General features: G+C 46.0%; 1 long non-coding RNA gene across 1 annotated transcript in view; it reads left to right on the top strand.

Moving 5' to 3' along the window:
• The window catches only part of LOC145717661 (uncharacterized), a 205,490-nt gene that overhangs the window by 161,074 nt on the left and 23,276 nt on the right, over positions 1–21,140 (top strand). The gene's annotated exons all lie outside the window — the stretch shown is intronic.

Here is a 21,140-nt window from a genome sequence, read left to right as displayed (position 1 = left end):
CCTTATTCATGGATGGAAGCATCTTTCAGGACAGTCGCCAGGGCCAAGTGAAGGGGGAAGGACTTCAGAAACACTTGTGCTCACCTCTGGTGTTTGCTCTTTCTCTGCGGGCACGGGGGTCTCTTGGACACGGAGCTCTGACACAGGTGGCCATAAATGCCATCTTTGAGAGAGGGTTCTGGTCGGCAATGAGACGCGGCCTGCAGGATCTTGGGCGGGGGGTGTCACACCTCTAGCAGAGGCTCCCGTCAGGCACAGGAGACTCCCTGACAGAGGAACCCCCCACCGAAGTTGAATTCACAATAATAAATTGCAAAGCACCATGAGGGAGAGTCTGTGCAACAAATGGGAGAATTGGCCTCCCAAGACCCGGAAGTCCTAGGACAACAGGAAAGAGATTTTTGAACGTGTTTAAAATATTTAGAGATGGTTGAGTCTGGATCACTACTTTTTTTGTATGTTTGAAACCAATGAGGACATTTATTGTTTAAGTTTTTAAAGATTTTATTTGAGAGAGAGAGAGAGAGAGACAGGGAGAGAGAACAAATGAGCAGAGGAGGGGGAGGGGCAGAGGGAGAAGCAGACTCCCCGCTGAGCAGGGAGTCCCACGTGGGACTCAATCCCAGGACCCCGAGATCACAACCTGAGCCAAAGGCAGATGCTAAACTGACTGAGCCCCCTAGGCACCCCCCAGTTAGGACATTTAAAAAGGAGACTCGAAGAAGGAAGGCAGTCAACAGAGTACATGAAAAAGTGACAAGAATTTTAATTAGAAATTAGAGCCTGCACCTGCCGACGCCCACCCCTTTCATTCTGTCCCCTGTTCTTCTTGGTGATCCATGGTGGAGAGAGCCAGTTGGTAACGCAGTTCAGCAATCAGAGCGCTACGTGATCGTCTTTATCCAAAACTCCTGAAATAACATGGCATCTGTCTCATCAGACAAAACTATGAGGACTTATTTCTCTGGGATAGATAGAACAGGTATGAATTTCCATTTGCTCATCCAGAGGAAAGTAAATGGATATGTGTGATTTCATATTCATTTCTTCTACTCTGTAGCAGCCAGATACTTAATTTCTCTGGAATGCTATCCATAAACAGAAGTTGCTTGTTGCCATGGATTTCTGCTCTCAAGTTGGTTTTTTTTTTTTTTTTCTTCTCGTTGCCTTTTCCAAGACTTGAGTAAAGCCTGTCTAGCTGAGAAAATAAGTGAGTTATTTTTAGTTTTTTGAATGGTTTTTCATGAACTCTTTCCTTCCTTCGTTCCAAGGCCCACTGGCCCATCAAAGACATTTTAAGGTTGGAAAAGGAAAAGGGTCTTTGCTGGGCCACTTCCCTGCGTGCCTGTTCCTTCACTCCGGGCACTTCCAGGAGACGGAAGCCCTTGCTGTCATTTACTGTGTCCTTGCAAGGAACACATTGTTTTCCAGACATCCCCAAGGTACTTCAGACATTTAAACAGAGACTTCTGGGTTCTCCTCTTCATTGGAGAGGGAGGCCCACCAGAGCCAGGGGCCTTGGGGTCCTCCCCCAAGCATCCCTCCCCAGCCACTCTTCATGCCATTTCGGTTCTAGTTCTCACTATATGCCAGATGGAAGGAGTCATGGAAAGACATGGAGGAACCTTAAATGCGTATTTCTAAGGGAAAGAAGACAAGCTAAAAAGGTCACATACTGTGTGATTCCAACTAGGTCACCTTTTGGAAAGGGCAGAAGTGCAGAGAAAGTGAGAAGATCAGTGATTTTGGGGGGTTTAGGGGGGACCAGGGGGAAGGGAGAGATGAGTAGGTAGAGCACAGGGGTTTTTAGGGCCCTGAAACTATTCTGTGTAATATTGTCATGGTGGATAAGTGTGAAAGCCCATGGAATAATGTGCAGCACAAAGAATAAAGCCTAATGCATACTATGTAGCTTTTAATTAGCAATAATGGATCAGTATTGGTTCATCGGTTATACAAATGTATCACAGTAATGCAAGATGTGAATAATAGGGGAAATTGTGTGGGAGTAAGGGAGTTGATGAGAACGCTTAGTACTTTCTCCTTAATTTTTCTGTAAAGCAAAAATCACTCTAAAAATGAAGTTTATTAATTTAAAAAAAAAAAAAAACGACTCTTGAGGACCAAGGATCTCCCAGAGTTCGCCTTGTAGCCGAAGTCCAACGCAAATTTGGAACATTTCAAATGGACTGCTAGCATCAACCAAAGACAAGAATGTAATAGGTATTATGGCATGCACGCCAAACCAACTTTAAACTCCAGTGATAAAGAATATAGATTTTCTATCAATCCATCTGTCTGGCAGTACACTCAACCAGTCTAAAATCCTGAATAGAAGACAGTGTCACCTGTCCTAAATGCGGTCTGTAGTGTTTAACCTGATGCCTGGGGTGGAAGCAGCTCTCACCCTGCCCCTGACTTCAGACGGCCATGATCCTGAGGCGTGCATGTCCTTGGAAGCCTTGCTGGCATCCCCGCATCTCCCATGTTGATGGGCCTGGGCCTGGGCCTGTCCTAGAGATGGCCAATGGAGAGCTCCTGGGGTTGGACAGCGGGCTAGTTACCTGCCCTCCTGAACTCAGCGTGTTCCTCTGTAAAGACAGGGTGAAATCAGCCGTGGCCAACTCTCAGGAGTATTGAGAGAAAGGTGAGTAAAGTGAGAGTCAAGGGACTCCTCTGCGTAAACTTGAAACCACTGCAAACTTCCTACTGGAGCTAAGAGGTGACCTTCCCCCCCTCCGGTTGGGTGCACCTTGGAAGATTTGGTTTGCTTCATCTCCATTAGATGGCCGACCTTTTGAAGAAGATCCGAGGACAGGAGCCTTTTCTTTTTCTCTTGTGATTTTGACCTGGTGCTTTCACCAGTGAAAATCCATAGTACCCAAGCCAGGCTGGGACCAGACAGGAGCTCAGGTCCAAGACAGGGATGGGTGTTGTAGTCTGCCTTGCTCTGCATTTCCTCAAGGAAAACATAGGTTGGCCACTTACTCTATTTTTTCTTTCTTTCTTTCTTTCTTTCTTTCTTTCTTTCTTTCTTTCTTTCTTTCTTTCTTTCTTTTAGAGAGAGAGAGAGAGAGGAGGGGGAGGGGTAGAGGGAGCGAATCTCAAGCAGACTCCGTGCTGAGCTTAGAGCCCCACATGGGGCTCAGTCTCACCACCCTGAGACCACGGCCTGAGCGGAAACCAAGAGTTGGACGCTTAACTGACTGAGCCACCCAGGTGCCCCTATTTATTTTTTAATTCAGAGATTATTTTATTACCTTAAAGGTAATGCCGTTGATCCACTGCCGCATGTCTACGTCTAAAGTTTCAAGGACATTTTCAGAGATGATTGTGTAAAGCAGCAAGCATGTGCAAAAGGTTTAGGAGAAAATACGCAAGCAAGGGACGCGGTCTGAAAGTCTGCTTCTGAAGTATCAGAAGCATGGTTTGAGGTATTGTACAAAGCCTGCAGGACGCCTTCAGAGAAACCGCTCCTTAGCAACGACTGATCTCTGCATCCAGGGACGGAGGAACAGATTAAACCTGAACCTTAGTTAAGCACTATTAAGGAAGAAGGATACCTTAGTGATGGGAGGGCAGAAGCAACTTCCCAAACGTATCCCACACTTGCATGCACCCTCTGTCTAGCAAGAGCCTCTCCTGGTCTTGCAAATGGACAGCAGGGTGACGGTAGGAACCAACAGGCCTGACGATTGTTTCTCTATCATAATATCAAACTTTAAAAAAATCCTAAAAATATATTTTATTTATTTATTTGCGGGGGAGGGACAGAGGGAGAGGGAGAGAATCTCAAGCAGACTCCTTGCTCAGCGTGGAGCCTGATGCGGGGCTTAACCCTGCGACCCGAGGATCATGAGCTGAAGAACCAAAACCGAGAGTCAGATGCTCAACTGACCGAGCCCCTCAGGTGCCCCTAAAAGTAATTTGTAATAAAGATTTTATTTTTGATTAGTTTTAGACTTACAGAAAAGTTGGGAAGGTAGGACAGAAAGTTCCCATACCTGAAGCCTAGTTTTCCCTGTTACTGACATCTTGCATCATCGTGGGACATTTGTCACAATTAATGAGCCAATATTAAGTAAAGTCCACACTTGATTCACATTTCCTTATTTTTTCATTGATCATCCTTTTTTTCTGTTCCAGGATCCCATCAGGATACCATGTTCTATTTAGCTGCCATGTCTCCCTAGGCTCCCCCTGCCTAGGACAATTTCTCTGATTTTCCTTGTTTTTGATGACTTTAACAGATTCAAGATCAGGTATTTTGTAGAATCTCCCTTAATTGGAATTTGTCTGATGTTTTTCTCATAGCTAGACTTGTGGGTTTTGGAGAAGGAGACCACCGAGGTCAAGTACCTCCTCATCACATCCTAGCAGGTCCCCTGACCTTGATCACCTGATAGAAGTAGTGTTTGTCCGGTTTCCCCACGTAAAGTTACTCCCCTGCCCTGTCCGTACTGTGCTTTTTGGCAGGAAGTCCTGATGCTTAAGGAGTGGGCAGGGTACATACATAAATTATTTGGAATTCCTCTGCATGGAGATTTGTCGATTCTACCCCATTTGTCTAATCAATAATTTATTTGTATTATATGGACTCATGAATATTTTTATTATACTTTGAGTTATAATCCAATACTATGTTACTTATTTTGTTGATCAGATTGTTCCAGCTTTGCCATTGGGAGCTTTTTCAATTGGTTCCTGTGTCTCTTTGACAACCTCACAATTGTGCACAGTTATGGGGCACTTTCTTACTCTCTAGCGCCGTAAGATGCTCCAGGCTCATTTTGTATATCCCAGTCCTAGGCTCAGCCATTTCTCCAAAGAGCCCTAGTTCCTTTTTATTGGAGAATGATCTTACAAACTAGGATCTGGGCAATAGGTGCATTCATTGCTACTGGGGTCCTATCGTTTCTAGGACCTCTCAAATGGCGGAGCAAGAAAATATATCTGTGTATACAACTTGTGTATATACATATATCCGTAAATACTTCGATATGTAGCCAGATGTATCTAGATGAAGCTGAACATGGATCATATTGATGTCTCCAACTCCAATGTATTACACTTGGATCATTCTAGCTCCCTTCCCTTGCTTATCTGTAAACTCCCACTTCAGAGTTACGTAGGTCAGCACGCCCTTCAGTTGTTTCATACATTTGTAATACAATTAAATTCTTTTGTCATCATCTGTGTTCCATCCTGAGATTCTCCAGATTCCTAAGGGATTTTTAAAAAATGTGTACAAATTAAGGTGCATTCTGCGTGCCATGACATTCTGTGGGTTTGATACGTGCATCATCATCTATCCATCATCACAGCACCATAAAGAAGAGTTTCACTTCCTTAAAAAAAAAATCACCTGTGTTTCACCTGTTTGAGACTTTGTCCTCCCCAAACCCCTGGCAATCATGGATCTCTTTACTGTTTCTGTGGTTTTGCCTTTTCCAACATGTCCTATGAATGGAATCGTACAGTATGTGGTCTTTTCAGACTGGCTTCTTTCATTCAGCCATATGCATTTAATATTCATTCACATTGTTACATGTCTAGTTTCTTTTTATCACGAAATAATATTACATGGAATAGATCTACTACTGTTTGTCCTTTCACTCATTGGAGAACATCTTGGTTGCTTCCAGTTTGGAGTGGCTATGAATAAATCTACTATAAATATTCATGTGGGCGCCTGGGTGGCTCAGTTGGTTAAGCGACTGCCTTCGGCTCAGGTCATGATCCTGGAGTCCCGGGATCGAGGTCCGCGTCGGGCTCTCTGCTCGGCGGGGAGTCTGCTTCTCCCTCTGACCCTCCCCCTGTCATGCTCTCTCTCTCTCATTCTCTCTCTCAAATAAATAAATAAAAATCTTAAAAAAAAATATTCATGTACAGACTTTTCTTGTGGACTTAAGTTTTCGGTTTAATTGGATAAATACCTAAGAGCATGACTGCTGGGCGCAATGGTAAGTCTATATTTAGCTTTGTAAGAAACTGCCAAACTGTCTTCCCAAGTGGCAGCCCCATTTTGGCATCCCCACCTACAGTGTGAGTTCCCGTTGCTCTGTATCTTCTCACCAGCAACTGGTATTATCAGTTTTATGGATTTTAGCCATTCTATTATGTGCGTAGTGGTATCGCCTTGTTATTTGAATTTGCATTTCCCTAATGCCTGATGATTTTCTTTTCATAGGCTTATTTGCCATCTGTATGACTTCTAGAGATATGTATTTTTTAATTTTTAAATAATTTCAAATCAACAGAAAAGTGGCAAGGACAGTGCAAAGAGCTTCATTATTCTTTAACAGTATGGAGATAAATTTCTTACTCGATGCCCTGTCACTCCCTAAAAGTTAAATATGTATTTCCTACAAACAAGAACATTCTCCTACAGAACCTCAGTAGATAGCTAAAATTGGGAAAATAGCATGGATCTATTACTAATAGTCACTCCTCAGACCTCATTCAAGTTTCACCAGTTGATTTGATAGCATCCTTTATAGCAGAAGGCTTGAGTCCAGAAATGTGTGGTGCGTTGAATTGTCAAGTCTCTCAGTTATTTAATCTGGAGCTGTTCCTCAGCCTTTCCTTCCCTTTCATGATCTTAGTCCTTCCAAAGGTCACAGGCCAGTCATTTGGTAGACTCTCCCTCAAGTTGGTTTGACTGATGTCTGCTCACATTTAGATTCAGGTTTTGTGGTTTTGGCCAGAAGGTCACACAGGTGACACTGTGCTCTCCTAATTGCATCTTATCAGGGGGCATCTGATCTCAATTTGTCCCGTTACTGATGATGGTAACTTGACTAAGGTGTATCTGTGTCTGCCATCCTTTTTTTTTTTTTTTACTACACAATTACTCTTTTTACTTTTGTCATTAATGAACATTTTGTGGGGAGGTGCTTTGAGACTAAGTAAATATCTTGCTTCTCATCACACCTCTATCCACTGGTCCTAGCATCCACTGGCGACTCTTGGATGAATTCGTTACCATGGTGGCTGCGAGGTTATGATTTTCTCATTCTATCGTTCCTTATACACTTGGCTCCCCTATCCTACTGCAGGGAAGCATTCTGTGGTTCTCCACTTATTGATTTGTATCAGCATGGGATTTATAGATTTCTGTTGCAGTCAGTGGATTCTAATTTCCAGTGAGAGCTCCCCCCGTGTCCTTTGGCATCTCTCCATCATTCTTTGAACACATCCTTATTTTCTGGTGCAACAAGATGTCCAGACTCATCTTGGGCTTTCCCTGCCCTGTTCACTTTGTGGAGAATGATTTTTAGAAAGTAAGACCTGGACGCTAGGGGAGCTCATGACTTTTGGGGTGTCCCCGCTCCCGGGGACTCTCAGTCAACACAGATAAGAAGTACATGAATGCGGGACGCCTGGGTGGCTCAGTCGGTTAAGCGTCTGCCTTCGGCTCAGGTCATGATCCCAGGGTCCTGGGATCGAGCCCCGCATCAGGCTCCCCGCTCAGTGGGAAGCCTGCTTCTCCCTCTCCCGCTCCCCCTGCTTGTGTTCCCTCTCTCGCTGTGTCTCTCTCTGTCAAATAAATAAATAAAATCTTTAAAAAAAAAAAAAAGTACATGAATGCATAAACATACAGACAGACATACACATATTTATATACATATACCTACATTTACATTTATGTTTAGTTTTATATCTATCTTTATGTGCCTTGAAGACCATGAATTGGTGCTGATAACTCCCATTTTCATCTCATCCTAAAGCATTCTATTTGAGTTTGCTAGGGCTGCCATAACGAATACCACAGATTGGGTGTCTTGAACAACAGAAGTTTAATTTCTCACCATTCTGGAGGCTGGAAGGCCAAGATCAAGGTACCAACAGGGTTGGTTTCCTCTGAGGCCTCTCTCCTTGGCTTGCAGATGGCAACCCCACCCCCTGCTGTCTCTTCACATGAGCATCCCTCTGAGCCCCTGACGTCTCTTTGTGTGTCCTAATCTCCTCTGTATAAGGACACCTGTCAGATGGGATTAGGGCCCACCCTAATGGCCTTATTTTAACTTAATTACCCCTTTAAATTACTCTGTCTTCAAATATAGTCAGTCTTAGGTACTGGCAGTTTAGGGCTTTCACATACGAATTTGGGGGGAGGACATGACTCAGCCCATAACAGGTTGATGATTTTAGTTTTTTCTTCCTTTCCATATTTAAAACTCCCTTTTCTAACAGTGAGAAATGTGGCTCCCATTTTACCCATATATTTACATATTAGATCAGTGCCCTCTGTACATACCAATCTCTTGCTGCCGTTGCTTCTGCCCACACACAGAAGCCCTCCTCATCCCCCTTGGGGTCAGAAAACCCACACTGTGCACCCCCTACCCCCACTCCATGCAGTCGCCTGCCTCATCCCATGAAGCCTGCAGTTCCTCATTCTGGGCACCCTCCTTGTTCTGCTTTTGTCCCCTCTCCCCATGACAGACCACTGCCCCTGCTACCCACCCCTAGCCCCACACACATCCTCCTCATCACACTGGGGCTCCAAAACCCCACACCAGACTTCACCAATGCCCCTTTGCCCCCCTGGGCTCTGGTGTTCAGCTGCCGGTGCTCCCCACCCCCACACTGCAGCAGATGCTGAGTTTTGCCCCACTCTACCTGGTAGCTCTTAGATGGAGGGAAGGAAGACTGATTCCCGAGGGGTGTTGGGTCCTCCCAGATCCCAGGCGAAGGGCATGGCTGGATCAATGGGGGCTCTTTATTGCAAATGACAGAAGCCTACTCTGGCTAATGTAAGCAAAAGAAACGATGATTATGAAAAAGACATGAGACAACACAAAGAATCATATAACCCCTAGGCAGCCGCAGGTAGGTTGGGAAGCCAGGTGGCCCGAGGATGTGGGGGCTTAGGAAGGATTTGGGGGTTACTGCCATCCAAATGGCTGAGCACAAACTGTTTTCCTCCATTTAAAACTCAGATTCCTGGCAAGGGGTGCGTGTCAGACCAAACCCTGGGCCAGGGAGCAGGTACTGGAGTTGACTTCCCACCAGAAGCACATGAAATAGGAAAGTCAGCTTCCCAAAGAAAAAGTGGGGCCTTGTGGCCCACGGCAGGGCAGGCCATGAGCACCTGAGAACGAAAGGTTTAGAGTGACTTAAACAACAGAAATGTATTTTCTCACGGTTCTGGGGGGTGGAAGTCTGAGATCAAAGAGTTACCTCCTTCTGACAGCTGGGAGGGAAGGATGTGTTTCAGGCCCTCCGCTAGCTGCTTGTAGCCTGGGGCGTTCCTTGGCTGTAGATGGTGTTCTCCTGAGGGCCTCATATCATCTTTCCCCTAAGCGTGTCTCACTGTGCAGCCAAATTTCTCCTTTTTATAAAGACACAGTCATATTAGATTAGGGCCCACCATACTCTAGTTAATTACCTCCTCTTAGCTAATTGCATCTGCAGTGGCCCCATTTCTGAATAAGGTCCCATTCTGAGGTGCTAGGGGTTAGGACGGGAACAAATTCAACCCATAACAGTCCTTTAGGGACATCCAATCCAGTGTCTCTGCAAAGACTATGTTCCAGATAGTACCTTTTCCCACCCTGGTGTATCTTGCTCTGTCCTGGAAGAAACCTCAATCTGGACAAATTGGAAAACTCGAACGGGAACTTTAAGATTCACTATGAAATTGTAGTAATCAAGACAGTGTGGTACTGGGGACAAGATTGAAAAACAGATTAATGAAGAGGACAGAGGACCCAGAAGCAGATACTTGTGCAGAGCCCTGAGCCGTCAGTGAGAAGTTCAAGGATTGGTCCCTTGATTTCGACAAAAATGCCAAAGCAATCCAACAGGGAAAGAAGAGTCTCTCACAAATGATTCTGGGATGACTGGGTATCCATATAGAAAAAAAAAAAAATGAACCTCAACTCTGGTAGCAGTTAGGGTTTGATGAGAGAAGCAGAGTCACTGTGAGTGATACAGAACAAGGGTTTTATTATAGGACCTCGACCCTACCCAGTTGTGAGAGCTGGTTAAACAGTCTATGTAAAACTGTTACTTTTGCTTCTATGTTTGGCCTGCAATCAATGGGACTGGTGGACAGGAAGGAAAGACGGGTGTGAGGAGGGGGAGGACAAGGACAAACTGGACCCCATGAGGACAAATTGACACCTGCATCTGTCTGTCAGCAACGCTAACCTCAGTGATGAGGATGCCCTATGGAAGAAGTTGGTGCCCTTGACCGCGCAGCAGAAGGCCCCTGGCCCAGGACTCAGGGGAGCAGGACGAGTATGTGCCTGGCTGGCTGCACAAAGTCAGAGTGACCCGACAGATTAGCGACCATGTGCCTGGCTCCGTGTGGATCACTGGAGCTTAGAGCTGGCACTTCCTTTACTTCCACTTTCCAAATATGACACGCATTTCTCTTGTGCTCTTCCCGACCCCAGAACCGTACAGCGGAGGGAAATGTAGTTCATGCTGAGCTTCCTCGCCACAGGAAGAAGCTTCCAGAGCCCTTACCTCACACCACATTAAAAGATTAATTCCACACGGCTCACCGACCTAAGTACAAATGCCAAAACTTAAAGCTTCCAAAGGAAAACAGGGGAGAATATCTTCACAACATTGAGGAGACAGATCGCTAATCTATCACTAAGGAAGCAAACCATAGAAGAGAAAACAGACAAAGCAGACCTCCTCAAACTTAAAATCCTCTGGGGGCACCTAGATGGCTCGGTCGGTTGAGTGTCTGACTCTTGATTTTGGCTCAGATCATGATCTCAGGGTCGAGAAATCGAGCCCTGTGTCAGGTTCCGTGCTCAGCAGGCAGTCTGCTTGAGATTCTCTCTCCCTCTCCCTCTACCCCTCCCCCACCTCTCTCTCAAATAAATAAGTCTTTAAAAAAAATTAAAATCTTCTGCTTGTCAAAATATGCCATCGCAGGGTACCTGGGTGGTGCAGTTGGTTGAGCATCCAATTCTTGACTTCCGCTCAGCTCATGATCTCAGGATTGTGAGATTGAGCCCCACGTCGCGGTCTGCGCTCAGTGCAGAGTCTCCTTGAGATTCTCTCTCTCCCTCTCCCTCTGCTTCTCCCACTCATGTGCTTTCTCTCTCTCTCTCTCAAAATAAATAAATAATAAATAAATAAATCTTTTTAAAATGCTATCACAAAATGAAAAGATAAGCCACAGACTGGGAGAAAATATTCATAAAACATATCATCCTTATTAACTCAATAATTAAAAAGTCCAAAAAATGGGCAAAAGATTTGAAAAGAGGGCGCCTGGGTGGCTCAGTCGTTAAGCGTCTGCCTTCGGCTCAGGTCATGATCCCAGGGTCCTGGGATCAAGTCCCACATCGGGCTCCCTGCTCTGCAGGGAGCCTGCTTCTCCTTCTCCCACTCCCCCTGCTTGTGCTCTCCCTCTCTCTCTCAGGTAAATAAATAAAATCTTAAAAAAAAAAAGATTTGAAAAGACACTTCACAAAGGAAGCTATGGTCAATAAGCCCATGAAAAAGTATTCGATATTATTAGTTAGAAATGCAAATGAACACCACACTGAGATACCACCACACGCCGACCCCAACAATGAAAATGTAAGACACTTCCAAGTATTGGAGAAGATGTGCAGCAATCACATTTTCGGTGAGGAAGCGTAAGGATATCAGTAACTTACTTTGAAATGCATCAAAATTTGGATAGTGAGGCAGAATTTATTTTCCAGAAGTGACCACAGCAACATCGTCCTTCCCACCTGCTCTCGTACAACCGTGGCCATCAAGGGAAACTGGGCCACTCCCCTTGGTGGACAGGGAGTCTAATCCCCCTCCCCTGGAATCCGGTCCACGTGTGACTGTAGAAGTTCCAAGGCCGGGTCAGGAACATTCGAGAAACTTCCACTTTGTCCAACAGGAACACCTGTGCTTGGAGCCCTGAGCCGTCAGTGAGAAGTTCAACTACGGTGAGGTTGCCGTGCTGCCGTGAGGCCAACTCAACTGAGTCATAGTGACTCCATTCTGTTGTCTCGGCCTGCAAGTCATCCTAGCCCAGGTGCCAGACATGTGAGTGAAAGACCCTCCCGCTATTTCCAGCTCTGACCCATTTCAGGAGATTTCCAAGCAGGACAATGGAAGTACCCCCTGGTTTCTTTCAGCTGTGCATCCTGAGGAATGGCTAGAGAAGAGAGAGAACTAAAGAAAGAAATAACTGGTTTCAAGAATTAAATTTGGAAGAGTGTAGAAGTCGGGAGTAGCTGGATTCAAAAACAACTTCTCATTCCAAGTTTCTCCTGTGGAAGATTCTCAAAGAAAGAGCTTCAGAGAGAAGAATGAATGCAAGGCGCTGCCAGGAAGACATCTCAGGGTAAAGATGAAGACACCGGGAAGTTTTTAGGCGGTGCCTTGCAGCCCCTTCCAACTAGACAGAAGTTCTCTTTTTTTTTTTAAAGATTTTTATTTATTTATTTGACAGAGAGACACAGCGAGAGAGGGAACACAAGCAGGGGGAGTGGGAGAGGGAGAAGCAGGCTTCCCGCCAAGCAGGGAGCCCGATGTGGGGCTCGATCCCAGGACCCTGAGATCATGACCTGAGCAGAAGGCAGATCCTTAAAGACTGAGCCCACCCAGGCGCCCCCAGACAGAAGTTCTCTTAAAGATATTAACAGCATGCCTTGAAAACCCTCTGTGTTAAACAATATAATGCCTAGCGATCCTGAGGAAATTGTCCCACAGCAACTTCATGGAGAGCCCAAAGTAGAAAAGGGCTTAGTCTGAAGAGATTTGTAACTATAGCTTTTGTTTAATGGATTGGATTTACGGACTGATACAGAAGAAATCCACAAAAGTTTTAAAGGAAGTGAATTAGATTGGAATGAAAGGGAAAGAGACAATTCAAAATGAAAGGAGGCCTTTGAACTCCCATGCTTTTATGGGCAGGAAGCAATTTCAGAAGGCTTACTTACCAGTGCAGCTCATTTCTTACGGAAGAGGAAGCATGACTCAGAGGGCAGAGCCAAGAACCATGGAAAGCAACTCCCAAGGAATTGGCAACTGGTACCCAGCCAGATTTCAGAATTGTTTTCGTCCAGTGTCACCTGTGTGCCTCCCATTTTCTCCCTCTTTGAATAGGAGTATCTCTGGTGATAATCCTATTTCTGTTCTCATCTATGTAAAGGGGTGAGGAGGGCGGCGGGGGGTGGGGGGGTGGGGGGGTGGGGCAGGTAACATTTCCATTTATTTCACAGGTCTTCAAATAGAGTACCCAAGGGATCATACTTGAGGGGCCTTATGCATGCCTGGACCTGATTTATAAAAAGAAATCTTGGACTTTGAGCCCGAGCCTCACAGCTTTAATGGAAAGAGACTTTGGGGAGCTCTTAGGGTGGGCATTTTGCATAAAAGTTGTTATGACCAAGGGACAAATGTGGCATCTCCAACGATGGCTGCAACAAGAGCTCTCGTCCATGGGATCTTCTACAAAGTGACCTTGCCACGTCACCATCAAGAGGGGGACTCTAATTCTCCTCTTCTTGAATCCGTGACTACTTCAACCAATAGGAAATGATGTAACTTCCAGCTATGTAACTTCCAGAGCGGGTTATATAGGCAACGCAACTTCTGCCTTGTTTGCGGAACTCACACTTGGAGCCCTGTGCTGCCATGTAAAAAGTCTGGCTATCTTGAGCCTACCATCCTGGCAGGAAGTCCAGGCTCCATGAGAGACCACACACAGGCTCTCTGTTGGCACCTCCCAGACATGGGAGTGAGGGTGCTTCCAGATGATTCTAGCCCCCAGGCATCAAGTCTTCCCAGCTGAGGCCCTAGACATCACAGAGCAAGAACAAGTCAACCCTTCTATGCCCTGTCTGAATTCCTAACTCACGGAATCCATGAGCAGAGCAAAATAGCTGTTGCTTTAAGTCACTAAGTTTTGGGAAATTTGTTCCACAATAGTAACCAGAACAGATGGATTGCTAAATATACAGAGGGCTGGATTGATAAACAGACATGCCATAAAGCAAATTGAATAAAATATTAATTGTAGAGTCCAAGGGAAACATGCATGGGTGTTCCCTCTACAATTACTTCCATTCTTCTTTTTTTTTTTTTTGTATATTTGAAAATTTTTACAGTAGAATGTTGGTAAGGGAGGAGGAAAGAAAGCACTGAAAACAGCAAAAGCACTAGTTAGCATTTATCTTGTATTGCCATGTGCCAGGCCCTGTGCCAAGGACGTTTATATTCATTTTCCCATTTAATCTTCTCAACAGCCCCCATAGCCTGGTGGTGTAATTTTTTTCCATTTTACAGATGAGAAAACTGAGTCTCAGAGAGGTGAAGTCACTCACCTATGGTAACAATTCTCGTAAATAATAGAAGCAGGACTTCAGGTATGTGTGACTCTGGAATTGAGGCGAACTCCCTCAGATCCAGAGCACCCCGCATTCCTGTCCCCTCCACCCATTTCTTTGATAGAAAGTTAAAACCCAGCAAATGGCTTCTAAGGACTCCTTAATTTTCACACGTCTCTAGTACTGGATTGTACTTTTATAGAAGGGAAATAAAGTGCTTATTTCAGTTTTCTTCCTTCAGGGATGGGATTGTCTTCTTGCCAGCAATCTCAGCCGCTGCACATTCTTCTCCGGGTGCTGAGAAAACTTGCCCCACCTTTGGGGCTCCAAAGGTGGCAATGAGTTGTCATGTTTATTGTCCCCTCTCGTTCCGACTGTACTCGGAAGGTAGGGCGGGCTCTTTTTATGAATGAGAACACTGTGAGGCTCAGAGATTTTAAGTTGACCAAGGTCACATAGGATTACAGGCGGGACAGACTTGCTCGGTCAGGGAAGGGCCCCTATTCTGCGGAGAGGGGGCGGTGCCTCGTCCGTCCGCGCGGTCGGCGGGGCGGCTGCCTGGGCAGGGGCTCGTCTCCCCAGTGCCTCGACACCACCGGGGCAGAGCCGGGGACCCTGCGCGCGCCGGCTGACAGATGGCTAGTGCCGCCCCCAGAGCCGCGCAGACGCGGCCCCCACCCGGCGAGGCCTGGGTCCCGCCGCCCTACAGCTCTGCACCAGCACCCCGTTTGGAGGCTGCGGCCCCCAGAGGAGGGGTGGCCGGGCCGAGGCCGTCCAGCTGGCGGTAGCAGGGCCGCCACCCGATCTCCGGGGCCCGGAGGCGCGGCGGAGCTGGGGAGCGGCGGTCCCGCTTGCCCGCGGGGCTTTCACCCGCAGAGCCGCCGTCCAAGGTTCTTGTCTCCGCCTGGGGTCGCCTGAGCGCCGCAGCTCCAGAAGCCTTTCTGGACGATAAGGGGGCGGGGGTACGGGGGCTGCGGGAGAGGCAGCTGCGCCAGGCTGCTGTCGGAGCCCGAGGCGGGGGTCCGGTTTCTTGGCAACGGGTCCCCAGTTTGGGTCGGGCCCTCCCCGCCTGGGTCGGCCTCTCTCTCCCCTCCCCTGCCGAGGCTCCGCGAAGTCCCGGGCGCGGGGACCCGAGGCAGAGCCCAGGTGTGGCCTGGGGGGCGCGGCCTGGGGGCGGGGCCGGCGTGGGAGTGGGTGACCCTGGGCGGCCACAGCTGCCGGCCGCCGTTTCCCCGACCCCGGCGGGGCTGCGCGAGGGGGCGGGGACCCGGAGGGCCCGCGGGGGGACGACAAGTCTGTTTCCGCCCGGCCTCCGCCGGCTCGGGCTGAAACGAGTCTTTCCGGTGGGGCTGCCTAACCCGGGCCGCCGCGCCCAGCCTCCCGGAACCCGCCCGGAGTCGTGCCTGACCCCGCCCAGGCCAAGGGCGAGACCAGGCGGAGAGGGAGAGGCGGGAGAGCCCGGGCGCTGGGTCCCAGGCGAGCTTCGGGCCTTTCACCGGCCCCCCTACCCCCCCGTACCGTCCCCCACCCGATCCCGTGGGTCCCCAGGGGCACCCTGATAGAGGGTTTTGAAAAAGCTTCCTCAGTGAGTCTGCAAATCAAAGCTCCCGTCCAACCTTATTACTTTACCTGGGGAAGCCGAGGCACAAATAGATTGTACCAAGGCCAAATGGTGAGTTAGCAAACCACAAGGGAGCCTAGTGAAAGCCTATGAGGAGCGACCGGACAGAGGCCGGGATTTTCCCAGGGCCTAAGTCCTGGGCGTCTGGGTGCTGGGTGCCGGCTGCCGGGACAGCTCCACCGGGTGGACAGAGCCAAACCTCAGCGAGGGTCCCAGCCTCATGAAATTAATGAGGATGATGCCTTTCTTCCCTCAACCGAGGAGTAGACATGCGTTTAGCCTCTGCAGACAGCAAGACAGGGGCCACTCTCCCTCCCAGCCTGGCGCCAGCAGGGACCCGAGGGCATGTTAACAGGAGCCAGGAGTTGGAGGCGAAGCATCCTTCATTTCCTCGGCGGTGGAACGAGAGAGGTCTCTGATTGCCAGGGTCTGGTTTTTCAAAATCACAGCATGCTAAGACCCAGGAGGTAGGGGTACCCTGGAGGATTCTTTTATCTGTTCAACCTTGAGTCAGACTTGCAATGAACATTTGATCAAGAAACTTGGTCAGTTTCTCAAAATGCAAAATCAATCGCTGATTTTACTTTTTTACTTGGCATTTCCTTAGGATATTCCCAGTTCTGGGAATGAAAGATTATCAACTATTGTCTTAAATTCCATCATGATTAGGATCCTTCCTCAATTCAGGATTTCCCTGGAGCTAGACCTAGGCAGCTTCAGGATTATGACTTTTTAAAAATATAATTTTGATGAATTTGTATCTGTTCCCCAAATTAGAAACTCTCTTAATTATAGGAGAAAACACTTTCAAAGAGAAAGGGTAGAGCTTTAGAGCAAGCCCTGGAGCAATGCTTCTAAAGAAAAATCTCAGGGCAGGCAGGTCCTCAGCCAACTAGTGAGGGAAGAACCAAGCCAGACTCTCTTTTTTGCAGCTGTCAGGCTCACGGTCTTCCAGTTAATTCTTGACCAGAAATAAAGAATAAATGAAGGTTTCCTTAAAGTTGTTCATGCTCCTAGTTAGGATTCTAACTTGAGAGAAAACATGGGTTTAGTTAAGTAGTTTTAAAATTGGGCTTGGGTGGTGAAATGATAGATGAGGGGAAATTTCTCTCTCTTTTTTTTTAGATTTTATTTGTTTTTGACAGACAGAGAGTGTACAAGCAGGGGAAGCAGCAGGCCAAGGCAGAGGGAGAAGCAGGCTCCCTGCTCAGCAGGTAGCCCAATGCGGAGCTCGATCCCTGGACCCTGGGATCATGACCTGAGCCGAGGGCAGATGCTTAACCGCCTGAGCCACCCAGGCGCCCCGAAATTTTTCTTTATAAGTATTTCCAGCTCAGGGGCACCTGGGCGGCTCAGTTGGTTGGGCATCCGACTCGATTTCGACTCAGGTCATGATCTCAGGGTTGTGAGATCGAGCCCCACAGCAGCTCTGTGCTCCATGTGAAGTCTGCTTGAGGTTCTCTCTCTCCCTCTGCCTCTGCCCCTCCCCCTGCTCACCTCTCTCTCTCTCTCAAAATAAATAAATAAAATCTTAAAAATAAAAGTATTTCCAGCTCCTAAATGAAGAGAAAGAATGATAGACATTACCATTTTGCATCCCTAATGAATTAATGGATCTAGGCAGATAAGCTAAGCTACTAATATCATGGAAAGAGAGAACCTGGTAGGGGCGCCTGGGTGGCTCAGTCGCTTAAGTGTCTGCCTTCGGCTCAGGTCATGATCCTGGGGTGCTGGGATTGAGCCCACATCGGGCTCCCTGCTCCGTGGGGAGTCTGCTTCTCCTTCTCACTCTGCCCCTCCCCCCACCACTCATACTCTCTCTGTCAAATAAATAAATGAAATATTAAAAAAAGAGAGAGAGAGTGAGAACCTGACATGATGTGCCTTCTAGTGGAAAAACTCAGCACCAACTGTGAAGTAGTCTTGACATTCCTCTCGCTCCTGCCCCCACACACAAATCAAACCTGAATCTGATCCAGCCTCATCAAGGTCAACTATCATCTTACAGGAAATACAAAGTATAGGGATCATGTTAAACAACACTATGGGAACATAATCAAAGCTATCCAGATCTTGTGACACTACAGGACAAGTAACCCACTTCTTCAGTAATTAATTGTAAGGAAAAGAATCACACTTAGATTCCAAATCAAACAAATGGCAAAAAGAAAAACAGGTGACACCCATAGAACACTTGTAAATCTGAACACTAATGGAATATTTGATATTTAAAAAGTATTGTTACATTATTTCAGAGTGATGTTCTTACATTTTTAGGTATTTAAAAAGTATCTTAATGTATTTTTCATGTATTTTAGAAATACATCCTAAAATATTTATAGATGAAATGATATAATATCTGGAATTTATTCCTAAATAGTTTTAGGTAGCAATGAGGAAAGCAGGTGAAGGTATAGTTGGAAACAAGATGGACATCAATCATGGGTATATGGTGGTTCATTATATTATTCTATTTTATATTTATTCTATTTGAAGTTTTTTAATCTTTTACTTTTTGCACTGTATTCTCAAACTTGGGAACTGGCGTTGAAACCTGACTGGATTACCTGGGCTGGAGCTCAGGATGATCGGCGCATGTCTTCCTCTGTGACTTTGTGCACATTGATTCTCACTTGTCCATTTAAGAAACATTGAGGACCCTCTATTTGCTTGAGTTCTGAAATTATGGAGCTCACACTCTAGATTAGAAAACGATAAGGAGGGAAGCCACCAAATGTAGGTGTGGAAGGCTTTGCGGAAGAATTGATTGACAGATGAAAAGGAGTTCCCTGGATGGTGTCAGTTCATCTTCTAGAAGATAACATGGTGAGACTAGATCTGCAAGGAGGACCCATTTAGTCCTAATAGATCCTGCAGTTATAACCTGCCTGCAACCATTTTTTTCCTTGTGTGTGTGTGTGTCTCTAGGGAGTCAAGAGACCCCCTATGGACTTCCTGTCATCACCCTTTATTTTGTTAGCTGAAGCAATCCATCTTGAGCTTTTGTTCTTGAATTTCTCAGTTGTGTTTGGAGACCAAAGCATTATCGAATTAGCCAGTCTATAACCTTCTGAGATAGTGGTCTCTTGGGCTCACAGATTTATTTCCATCCATCTAGTTCCCAAGGCATTTCATTTAAGTAACATTAGCTTTACATTTGCTGGTAGTTATGCCCAGCATTGGTAGTAAAGACCATTTACTCATCAAAATGTGAGGGTTTGTGGTTGATACCCTTAGCTTTCCCAACTGCTCTTGTCTTCCCTCTCTCCCTGTAGGACTCGGAGTTCAAGATATAGCAGCCTGGCCTTCAGGTTCACTAGTTCATCCTGATACTCTGCCATAACAGATTGTGCTTTGATGGCCATTTTGCCCATGTGACATGAGCCATCTGCTCGGGCAACGCTTGAAACAGCAGTGGTCATTTGACAAGTAGTTCACTGTATCATGTCTATTATAGAAAATTATGGGGTTTTTTTTCTTTCTATTTATTCTTTTCATCATCTCAGTTTTTATGGATACTTGCCCTTTAAAAGAACAATTTCTGAAACTTTTGGAGAAGAAAAGATTCTTTATTTTTTTATTTTTATTTTTTTTTAAGATTTTATTTATTTATTTGACAGAGAGAGACCCAGCGAGAGAAGGAACACAGCAGGGGGAGGGGGAGAGGGAGAAGCTGGCTCCCCGCGGAGCAGGGAGCCTGATGTGGGGCTCGATCCCAGGACCCTGGGATCATGACCTGAGCTGAAGGCAGATGCTTAATGACTGAGCCACCCAGGCGCCCCAGAAAAGAATCTTTAAATTTGGTTGCTATATGTTTGCCGAATGAGTTTTCCTGAGTTATGCTGCAGAGTCAAACACATTATCTTCTTAGGGATCTAACAGGCATCTTTTGGTGTGATTCAGACCCTGGTGGAAGGCTGACAATGTTAGGAGCTTCTCTAATTTTTGCTGCTTTGAACCAAAGGTACGCTTCTCTATAGGAAAAAATATTGGGAAGTTAGCCGTGATATATTGTATGTTTCCAGTGACTGCTCAAAAGCTTCTTATACTAATTTAATTAAAATAATTTACCTTAATAGAAAACTATGATTTTCCACTTTTTCCAATCAGCTGAACTAATTTGTACTTTTTAAATACCCATCCAGATGGAATTTATTACTCCAAAGCCAATACCCAAAACCTTAGTTTTTGTGCTAACCGTCATTATAGTTGGGGCATTATGGTAAAGGAATAGTTGAGACTTCTGCTTCTAGCTCTGGAACACAGCCTGGTTCAAACTAAGCCTCCTACCTCAAACAACTAGAGCAGCTGGATAATTTTTAAAATCTATCTTAAAACATCAGAGATCTACCTAGGTAGTAAGAACTTTAGAGGACAAGATTCTGGAGAGAAGGGAAGTATAGATAGTTGAGCTTGACATTTGACAGTTGTCTCAGTCAGTTTGGACTGCTAAAACAAAATACCATAGATTGGGTAGCTTAAACAACAGACACTTATTTCTCACAGTAATGAAGACTGGTAGTCCAAGATCAAGGTGTTGGAAGATTTGGTGATGGCTCTCTTCCTGGCTAGCAGATGTGTCTTTACATGGTAGAGAGAAGAAGCTTTGATGTCTCTTCCTTTTCTTACAAGAGCACTAATCCTATCATGGAGGCTTCACCCTCATGATCCCATCCAAACCTAATTACCTTCCAAAGGCTTCACAATCCTTATACTATCATTTTGGTGGTTAGGCCTTCAATATATGAATGAGGGGGGGGCCAAACATTCAGTCCATAACAGCACTATTATTCCCCTCAAGGCATTTACATCTAAGAGCAGTGACTTAAAGGCTAAGAAGATCAACAAAGCTTTGGCAATCTCAGAGAGAGCCTGGTAATATCCTAGGCTTTTGGTTAGGACCTCTGAAGATTATATCAGTAGTAAGGCTACACCAAAAAAAGGACCAATTCTCACAAAGATAACAACTTTGACTCAAACCAGATTAAGATGATCTGCCTCCATATTAACTGCTTTATGAAAACAAAAGAAAATCTCTGGAGAAAGATAGCATTATCCACAATATCACATTGGTTCTATAATTTTCATATACCACATGTAGCATTTGATCAGAATTTACTAGGCACACCAGGAGACAAGACCAAATGACCCAAAACTGAGAGAAAAAAATAGATAATAGAAACTGACCCATAGGAGATCCAATTATTAGA

The sequence above is a fragment of the Leptonychotes weddellii genome, chromosome 16 (genome assembly GCF_054177405.1).
Source record: "Leptonychotes weddellii isolate Sample4059 chromosome 16, ASM5417740v2, whole genome shotgun sequence".
NCBI classification, from domain to species: Eukaryota; Metazoa; Chordata; class Mammalia; order Carnivora; family Phocidae; genus Leptonychotes; species Leptonychotes weddellii.
Note: the sequence above shows the minus strand (reverse complement) of the source record. Positions and strands in the feature narration are given on the sequence as shown.